The 10853-nt window shown below is 36.6% G+C and overlaps 1 pseudogene; it reads right to left on the bottom strand.

The window, feature by feature from the left end:
• Nucleotides 1–5566: 5566 nt before the first annotated feature.
• Nucleotides 5567–7037, bottom strand: LOC149492763 (uncharacterized; annotated as a pseudogene).
• Between the last annotated feature and the right edge of the window lie 3816 nt (nucleotides 7038–10853).

Raw genomic sequence — 10853 nt, 5'->3', positions numbered from 1 at the left:
AAAACGAGGCTACTTACCTATGGCCAGCGTGTGTTGCCCCTACTTAGGTAGCGAGCCATTGATAGCTTGCCTCCTGAATATAGCTCTCACTTCTTTACAAACAAACTCCGTCACATCGCCCTAATAATTCTAGAAAAAGCCAACGTGAAGAACGTCCGGACCTAGAGCCTTCCATGGCTTCATTTGAAATAAGGCCTCCTTTAGTTCTTTATTATTGATCTCAAACAGAAACCTGCTATGCTACTCAAGAGTTAACGTAGGATACATGACTTGCACCATATATTAAGGCATAGTCTCAGTTTCCTTGGTATAAAGATTGGAAAAATAATCCCTAGCCATTTAAAGAAGGGTGATTTGATCATCAATCCAAACGCCTTCTTCATTATTTAACCCCTCTCTTTTTATTGCGTCTATGCCTCGTGATAGTTTGGAGGTGAAAATATGAAGTGTCTCGATCCCTATATTGAATCCATTGAGCTTGAGATTTCTAAAACCAAAGTAACTCCTCCTTAAGAAGGATCAAATTTAGCTGATCTTGAAGCTCCCCCTCTAGCTTAACTAAATCAAATGAAAATCTTCATTCCAAGCATCTATGAATACCATTAATTCGTCTTAAAAGGATTTTCTTTTGCTTAAAAATGTTACCGAAAACAGTAGTGTTCCAAACTTTCGCTTTGTTAGTAAACTCACCAATGGACTGCATGATATTATTAGAAGTTTGCCAACTTTCTTTAAAAAACCCATCGAAGCTTTCATAGGTTAACCAGGGTAAGAGAAAACGGGAAGGCCTATTTGAACCTCTCCTCTGGTGCAGGTTAAAAGTATTGAGCAGCAGCGGGCAATTGTTTAAACATATGCGAGTTAGTTGAGTAATAAAGGTCTGTCCAAACTAAACTCTCCATTAGATGTTGCAGATAGCCAGATCCAGTCTCTCCATCAAAGTCCCTCTTCTCCAAGTGAATTGACCACCAATAAAGCCTAAGTCCATCAACCCCGAGCTATGGAACCATAAGTGAAAAGCTCTACAAATACTTGATCTACGAATGGACCCACCAACTCTTTGCTACTATATAAAATGGAATTAAAATCGCCGATCAGAACCCATGGAGAATTAATGCTCGCATTAATACAGTTAAGGTTTTCCCACAAATCTCTTCTATTAATAGCTGGCAGGCTAGCATAAATAGTGGACACTTCCATAGTATGTAATCCATTCTCCCCAATGTTAAAGTGAATGAACTAATTACTGTTAAAGATAACCTCCACCACCACTAAATAATTCCATAGGAGCCAAATACCTCGAGCAAAGCCATTAGCTTCAACACGGTGTGAGTAATGATAATAAATCCTCTTGATGACAACATCCGCTTTGGGACCACTTATTCTAGGCTCCAACAAATCACAATCTGAGGTCTGTGGATATTCAAAAACATCTTCAAAGCATTAAGAAACTCTTTATTCCCGGCCCCTTAGCAATTCCACGCAAAAACTTTCATCAAAACACTAAATAAAAAGAAGTTCAAAAGGGGAATCCAACAATACCTCTCAATCTTGCATGTGGGACTAACCATTATCCTTCTTAATTTCAGCCTGTATCTCATTATCAAAGTCATCCATATCATCCGAGCTACCAATAAAGCTACCATCATCCTCATTCATTTATTCATTATTGAAAATAGCTTCTTGAAAATTCTCATCTTCCTGCCTATGGTCCCTAGGGTCAAGCGGCATAGGACTCACATTCAAAGGAGAAGAGCTATTTCGGTTATTGAATGTGATAGAAGAATTGGGCATAGGTTGAGAAATCAAAACTGCTGTGCGATTAGAGGGGTCCAAATTAGTGGTGGTGGGTGTGATGACTAGTTTTTCCATATTCCTAGTCTTATACTCAAAACATTCCCCAAAGGTAGCTTTAGGGGGCCTGGTTTAGCGATCTTTTGTTTTTGACTACCATATGTACCTGATTGCGCACTAGCCTTCGCCTTATTAAAATTTTGACGAGGTAGGAATGTCCCTCTACCTTCACTATAAAAAATTCAACAAATTATGACTACCAAATCGGTCTCAATTTCACATAAATTGGTCGCAAAAACTAATTTGCGACCTATTGGCAACGACACTTAAATGGTCGGTAAACCACTCGTCGCAAATTCTTCAGCAACGGATCCAATGGGTGCTAATTCTGGGAAAATCCATCGTAATTTGGTATCCAATCTGTGTCCATGGTTTCATCACAATTCGGTTGCAAATATTTCCCCTTTAAATGTCAATTGCAAATGGAAAAAGTTTGTTGGTAATCGGTCACAAATATTTCCCATCTTTTTGAATTTTGGGCGCTAGTCTGTTGCAATATGTGTTATACAAAAAACATTGGTTATCGCAAATCAGTTGCAAAATTGAAGTAAAAAGAAAAAATATAATTTTAAACTATGTACAAATACAAATTTTATACACTTGTTGAAAAATAACAAATATATATATATATATATATATATATATATATATATATATATATATATATATATATATATATATATATCCAAAAAGCATCGTAAACGTAATAAGTTACAAAATATGAAAGCAAAATCAATGAAAATAGCAAGCTAAAATGGTCCAAAGTCAAATCTATAATGTCGGACCGATGAAGTGGCTGTAGGATCTGGTATAGTGTTCTTTGGGTTTGATGTAGTGTCTGGAGGAGTCACTAACATATTTGTAGTATTAGCTATAGTATCTAGAGGAGGAGGAATGAAAGATGTCATCTGAGGCCCAGTAGTAGCCAGCGCTGGTGAATCTATAACAGTTTAAGGATCAGAGGAAGTAGTAGTCGTTTGGGAACTAGACATCCGTATCACATGTGATCTAAGCTGCGAGTTGTTTCTCCTGGTCATCAACAGCACAATGCTTGGGCTGTGGTTGTGATGGTAGAGCACCAGCAGCATTTGAAGCTAAGTTATAGTAGAAATGTGATGCCTGGGAGCCGGTGCCATACTCCTTCCTCTTCTTTTGGCCTCCTGTCGCATCTAAATATAAAGCTAACTCATCAACACTCGGCTGACCATCAAATGCAAGCTGAGAAGAGAGAACACGATTGCGAGCTGTACTGTAATTCTCCTGAAAACAACAGTGCAATGATTTTTATACAGTTGCTAGATGAAGTGAACACCTCCATTCAACGCATAAATAATAGAAGACTACAACATTAGAAAAATGTCTCATACTCACATTAACACCCATTGCACGCCTGTCGACAAAAGTCTCTCCATCATGGTCCTTTGTGTGAGTGTATTTGAACACCTCCATTGATGTAGGCTCACGACCATATTTCTCAGCCTATATCATAGTTTTATGCATAATATATTAATATTTACAATTATTCCATTAAACATTAGTGTGGTAACTCTAACTAACTTACCAATAGTTGAGCTGTCTCTATAGCGGAGATGGACCTGCCTGTGAGTCTCGATGGTCCTGCTCCATCACCGCTAATCTCACTATACTTGTTCCGTGCAAAGATCTCATATTTTCTTTTAAATGCAGGATCCTCCCAAGCCTTCTATCAGCTCTCCCATACCTTTTGAGATACGCACTGCTGCTTCTTCAGAGTAGCATAGAGGACATAATTTCTCCAAGCCACTTTAAGCATAGCTGTAATAACCTCCTCCCATAAAAAATGTTTCTACAAAAACAAATTACAATATTTTTACAAAATGTAAATGATTATATCTCCATAAATTTAGATAATTGATTAAAGTCAATGAAGATGTAACTTGAGTAACATCATACTTGAAACTCATCCCAGTAAAAGTCTTTCGCCTCTTGTGGTACCGCATCCCAAGTGTATCCATCTTTATCTAGATGTAGCTTTATGATCCTTATAATTTGCCTTGACACTTGAGAGGATGGATATATACTGTGAAAGATATCAAAGTGAAACGCAAGTTGAAAGACTCATCAAAATGCAAATAAAACCTTTCTTAAATACAGTTGTAAACAAGTACTTATTGTCCCACTACCAAACTAAGTTTGTTAAGTGGCTCAGTCGAAGCTACAAATGCAAAATTAAATAAATAAGTCAGAAATGCAAATAAGTACTTACTGGTGCTAACTAAAGTTATGATTACCTGGTGCAAATGGAGACTATGCAGTTGGTGTAGATTTTGCTAGTCTAGGAAATGGGGAAGAAGAAGGAATAGGAGGAACTGGAGCTGGCACAGGGGGCTGAATAGAAGATGAAGCACCAGGTGTACCAAAAGGAGGAGGAGGAGGTATAACCCCTCCTCGTCCATGTCTGCTACATCCTTGCTCATGACCTCCACGAGGTCCGCTACTGAGTGCGTCTGAATCAACCCACCTACCTCTTGCCATATGTACTATAAATGATCGAACCTACATATGTATGTATATGATTAAGCTTGAAACGGTAATATATGAAATCAAAGTATATTTGCAAAATACAATAATCATATTGCTCTAAAAAACATCATAGATATTGAATAAGTAATGTCTCAGAAATATGAAATTTATCTATTTATTATCTATAATACAATTTAGTTATGTATTTCCATCTTCAAGATCCTCATCTTCATCTTCTTCTTCTTCGTGTTCACCTTTTTCTTCTTCTTTTTTTAACGTACCCAGGATGATATGTTCTTCTTCCTCCTCGTCATCTGATGCACTTATGTCAATATAAGTTCTGTTTTCATCATCCAGTTTCTCAATTAAATCTTCAACTAGTTGCATCGGCTGTGTATCGATCTCAACCTCTTGAAATGGGTCAAAGATTGAGAGTGCAGCGGTTTGTTTGGTTTCAACTTCCAATACAACTGCTCTAGCCTTGAGTTTGCAAACCGCCATCCAATCTAGTCGAGCTCATTTTATCGATGGATATGGAACATAGTATACCTGCATAACATGCATCGCCAGCATAAAAGGTTCATACTTCGTATATCTTCTTCTATGATGAATATCATCTACAAGGTTATACTTTGGATGAACCTTTAAATAAAGGTTTGGAGTGGGATCAAACCATTCACATTTGAAAAATATTATGCGCTTTGTTAGTAGCAACGGATATTCTAACTCCAAGACCTCAACCAACTTTCCATAAAAATCGTTTGACACGTCACTATAGTTTGATCCCTTTACGCAAACACCACTATTCATTGTCTTTCTACTTGTCCCATATCCCTCGGTGTGAAACTTGTAACCATTTACGAAGTAACCAAAGTAAGCATTTGCTATCAGTAAAGGTCCTCTTGATAAATCAATAACGAATTTGTTCGAAATATTACTTTCAAAGTTTCGAGCCTGTAGGAAATAACAAAGACACACAAATTAACAATCAATTAAAATATAAGTATATTGTGTGGATAACTTGAAAGTTACTTACATAACTTTTGAACCAATCTGCAAGTTCTTTTTCTAGTCGTGCATCAACCACAGTGTCAATCAAATTGGGGTTTTATAGCCATAAATGGTCAATATATATCCTGTTGGGATGTAAATGGTCAAATTGGGATGTGGGTGATGTATTAAGAATATTAGTATCTATGAATCCGGTAACTTACTGTACAAATGGTGCAATCTCTTCACAGTTCAACAAAATATATGTTTGAGCTGCTTGTATCTCTACATCAGATAATCGTCTTTTTTTTTATTTTCTAATTGTTTGGCTAGGATAAGTGAAAAACTGTTAGATTTCCTTCTAACTTGGATTCAATCCGATCTCCCCCATCATCATTGCGCGACACTCTTTGATGCTTGGTGTAAACATGTGCTTTGAAGTAGTGTGAACAAAAGGTCGATGCTTCCTCTACCAAATATGCATTTCAAATTAATGCCTCAACCTTAGCCTTATTACGAACATTCTTTTTTTATTTTGTGCAAGTGCCTGTAATTTACAACGAAAATATTGGATTTAAGAGTTAAGATTATAGATAATTTGTTAGAGTGTGATTGTAATAATTCACCTCTTACCTCTCAAATGGATACATCCATCTATATTGTACTGGTCTCGTAATACGACATTCATATGGGAGATGAAACGGTAAATGTTTTATAAATCAAAGAATCCAGGTGGGCAAATCTATTCCAATTTGCATATCACTATTGGGATTTCTTACGCTAATCGATCCATATCATCACATCGGATTACAGTCGTTATCAGTTCCTTGAAAAAGAGACTCAATTCTGTCATCATTTCTCAAAGCCTGATCGGCAACAACTCTCGAAAATCCACCGGAATCAATCTCTAAACGAAAACATGACAATCATGGCTCTTCATGCCAAATAATCTATATTTTTTACCCATGCTTGATACATATCCATTCAAAATCCTCAATATTCGAACCCACTCATATAACACTTGCCTTTATGGCTTTTCTAAAGCATAACAAGCCTTTGGAAACTTCCCTGTAATTGCATATTGTTCAAGTTCTAGTCTATGAAAATTTTCCTTCATATCCGCTTTAGCTTTTGCATTATCCTTCGATTTCCCCTTAATATTCATCATGGTGTTAAACAGATTTTTGAATACATTCTTTTCAATATGCATGACATCAAGGTTATGATGGATTAGAAGTGTACGCTAATATGGCAAATCCCAAAAGATGCTACGCTTTTTCCATCCATTATTACACCCAATCTGACCATTTGCTTCTTCTGCACCTAATTCTGTCATTTTCATAAGTCCAAGGTCTTCTATTTCCTGCAATATTTATACTCTTAACCCTCAGAGGTGGAGGAGGATCGTAAACAACTGTGTTCTTTCTAAACCATTATCGATTTTGCCTCCAAAGATGGTCATCTAGTAAGAATTTGCGGTGGCAGTCAAACCAACATTGTTTCCCTTTGTTTTTCAATTTAAATCCATTAGTGTTCTCCACACAATAGGGATAGGCAAGCTTGCCCACAGTAGTCCACCCAGACAACATTGCTAATGCTAGAAAATCACTAATGGTCCAAAGTAAAGCGGCTCGCGACATGAAATTTTGATTCGCAGGAATATTATATGTTTCAACAGCCGATTCCCATAATTAATTCAACTCGGCAATTAAAGGCTACAGAAACACATCAATCTTATATTTTGGATTAGTTGGGCCAGGTAGAATAACACATAGAAACATGTACTCCTCTTTCATATAAACGAAAGGTGGTAGATTATATGGTGTGGCAATGATAGGGCATGATAAATATTATTGTCCTGATTACTCGAATGGTTAAAACCCATCCGTATATAGACCCAATCTCACATTTCTAATCTCAGAAGCAAAAAAAAGGATGTTGGTTATTAAAGTGTTTCCATACTTCAAAATCAAACGAATGAGTCGTTATACGATCCTCATATTCATGCTGAGCGTCCCATCTCAGGTGTTCAACCGTCGCATTAAATGCATATAGCCTTTGAAGGCGAGGAATCAGAGGGAAGTAATACAACTTCTTGAAGGCCTTCTCTCTTTGTACTCTCGCAGTCCCTCGACCCCACCTTTGGTATCTAGAAAGATTACAAAACTTGCATACTCTTAATTCAAAGTCAAAATCCCAATATATCATACAATTTTTTTGACAACAATCAATCTTTTCCACTAGTAATCCTAAACCCCGAACTAATTTCTTTGTATGATAAAAATTATCCACCATGGAATGCCCTTCGGGTAACATTTCTTTTGCAAATTGTATGAAATCATCATAACACATTTCTTTCGCTAATTGCAACCACAGATAGAATTGAATGGTTTTGACATCCAAGCCACAATTCACTATTAGGGGCACTCAGCATGTCAAACAGTTGTTGTGCTACAAGGTTGGGTGATTCCTCCATGTTGTCCCAACAGAATTTTGGCCGAGTAACATCGAGTACCATATCATTGCATCTTCTGATTACAATTGGCTGAACTTGCGATAATTGACCTACCGATGATATAGTAAATGGGCGATTGGAAATACTAGAAACCCTCAGTTCACCATGATATATCCATTCATAATAGTTGTCCACAAATCATTTTTGCATAGATGAAGCTTAACTGTATCAACATTAAAGAATGCTCTGTCTTGACACTTCTTATGATTACACGGACACCTCAATTTGCAACCATCCATATGACTCGGATTATTAACTGCAAACTATATGAACGTATCCAATCCTTGCAAAAATTCTTTTCTTAATATCTCATTCACCTTATATCTCCGGTACATCCATTCCCGATCTCTCTGTATTTTTTTAGGTAATAAAGAAGTTCTGTTTTTATTATCCAAAAAAATGAATGAAATTATAAGAGTGGATTATTAATTGTGTTAAAGCTATAAACTCCCCTTCAAAGTTTATATCCTTAAAACAAATGAAATTCATGTTTCTTTTACATTTGGTACGAACTTAGCGCATCCAGAAATGTCTCCATTCAGTAACTCCTTTATACTATGTACTTATCAGAATTTCAACAACATCTCCTTATAATTCTCTGAATACATAATGCAGATCGATTAAATCCACTATATATGCATCCAGAGAACATAGGAGGAGATACAACAGAAATTCTAGATAAGTGCATATGTAAAGGCTTATCATTTCATCCTTTTTCTATTGACAGACATTCCTAGACTGCCCAACTTGCACAATTTGGTGTCCAACTAAGTGAAAACAACAAGAAAAACACACTTCTACAATTGAACAACTTGTAACCCCAACTTATGGCCACTACTAGGCTTCCATTTCATACAAACTCAACATCCCAATCGAGGCTCAACCACATTGAATAAAATTATATAAATATTACTTAAAACGCCAATCACATTGAATATAATTATAAAAATATTGCTCAACAAATAAAAAAAAAACACATTATCTCGATCCTTTGTGTCTCTATCAGTTTCAACTCAAATCACATGCAACTCAATCATTTTACTAAACCATTTAATTTATTTTTACTCTAAAATAACAATATTGAAACATCTTATTGAAAACATAACTGAAAACCATTTTTTTTCTTACTCTACAATCACTTCACATTTTACAAAAAAAAAAAAAAAAAAAAAAAAAAAACAAACAACTCAAATCAATAAAAACCTTAATATTAAACATAATCACAACAAAGTCATAGTCACCTCCAATGTTTCTATATTCACAACACAGCAAATTCACAATCAAATTTTATGATTAAGCACAACATTAATTTCACAAAAATCATAAGTTATATGCTCAAACAATTTATAGCAAAAAACAAACCCTAATAAAATTTAAAACATAACTAAAGAGTGATTAAAGCATCAAAAAAATGAATTAGAACTACTACTTAAACAACAATCACAACAAAATAAAAAAAATTAAAAATGCAAAAAAAGAAAAAGAAAACCTGTGATTGTGATTGGGGTCGCGCGAGAAGAAGGTAGGGAGGTAAGAACCACCGACGACAAGAAGAATCTCGCCGAAAACCACCTCGACAGTCGTCGGACTACAAGGAATAGCAAGGAATAGGAAGGGGCACATGGGAGAAGAGAGAAAATGAAACTGCGAATGTGGTCGCGCGAGGAAGGAGAATTGGGTTTTTTAACCCTTAAAATTTTGCAACCGATCAACTTGGTCGCATTTTTTAATGACATGTCAAATGACATTGGTCGTAGAATTAAATCTATGGTCACAAATTCATCGCAACCTATTAAACAAAGAAACAGACGTGTCACTTGGCGATGCGATGAAATTTGTGCTGATATGATCGATCGCAATTGTAAACATTTAAATATGGTGGTGAATCTATCGTAAAATCATTGCCATATGTGCCCGCCAATTTTCCCCGCAAACATTTGTGACCGACTAGCAGTCGATCGCTGTAGCAGAGTTGTCACAAATATGTCACATAATTTATCATAATTTGAACACTCTCATTGATCGCAAGGTTGTTGTAAATCGATCACAAAATGGCAATTGAGCATGGTGATAGCTAAAATCGGTCGCAATATAGCATTTTTTTTTTGTAGTGCTTGCCACAGAGCATTGGGTGTTCCTTGTGTAAGGTTCTCGTGTCTGAAGCCAATTTCAAAGTTACGAGTATAACACATTAAACCTTATCATGTCCCTTATCATGCAGATGGTCCGTTGTCTTGTTCCCTTCATTCATCTCATATAACACATTAAACCTTGATTCGGTATTCCATCCCTCGTCGTCACATCTTCCCACACCGTCTTTGACCCGCTAAGGTCTACGCCCTCTTCTACTTGCCACCATCCATGGACCAAAGTCCATTTATGCTTGAGTAGGGCTTGAACTATTTACCTAGTCATTCTCCATACCTGTTGTGGCTGTCTCTAGACGTGCCACGGGCCCTTTGTGTAGGCGTATGCTATCCCGGTGTCCATAGCATCCACAAAGGAAACAAATATCCGAGAGGTTTTCATACTCTACGGTTTGAGTTCTACCATTGAGCAGAAACTTTGAGATAAGAGGTTCCTTAAGATTAACAAAAACTACTATCCTAGCAAAACGACCCCTTAGAGTATCCTCAGTATTATTATCCACTTTTACCACCCTTCCTATCACATTCCCTATAGAACATAATACGATTTTCTCGTATAGATACAATGGCAAAGCAGGTAATCATATCCAGACAATAGCCGAATCCATCTGTGTCTTGTTAACATCAATTCCTAGAGACCAAGGTTGGACTAGAAGGTAGCTCCCCAACATGGTCTGAAGACCATTAATTAAGGCACAGTGATAATCCATCTCCCTTTCGAACTTGATTAGGAAGAAATCGTTCCCTAAGTCAATAATATGAGTCATACCAGGTTCCCACAAAGATTGTATCTTCAAAGAGAGCGCTTTATACCCAATCCTTCTTCCCAAAACCCTAACCACGAC

This window comes from Jatropha curcas, chromosome 11 (genome assembly GCF_041381405.1).
Source record: "Jatropha curcas cultivar XTBG-Jc1 chromosome 11, XTBG_Jcur_1.0, whole genome shotgun sequence".
Classification (NCBI taxonomy): Eukaryota; Viridiplantae; Streptophyta; class Magnoliopsida; order Malpighiales; family Euphorbiaceae; genus Jatropha; species Jatropha curcas.
The sequence above is the reverse complement of the archived record's forward strand: the minus strand, read 5'-3'. Positions and strand labels throughout refer to the sequence as shown.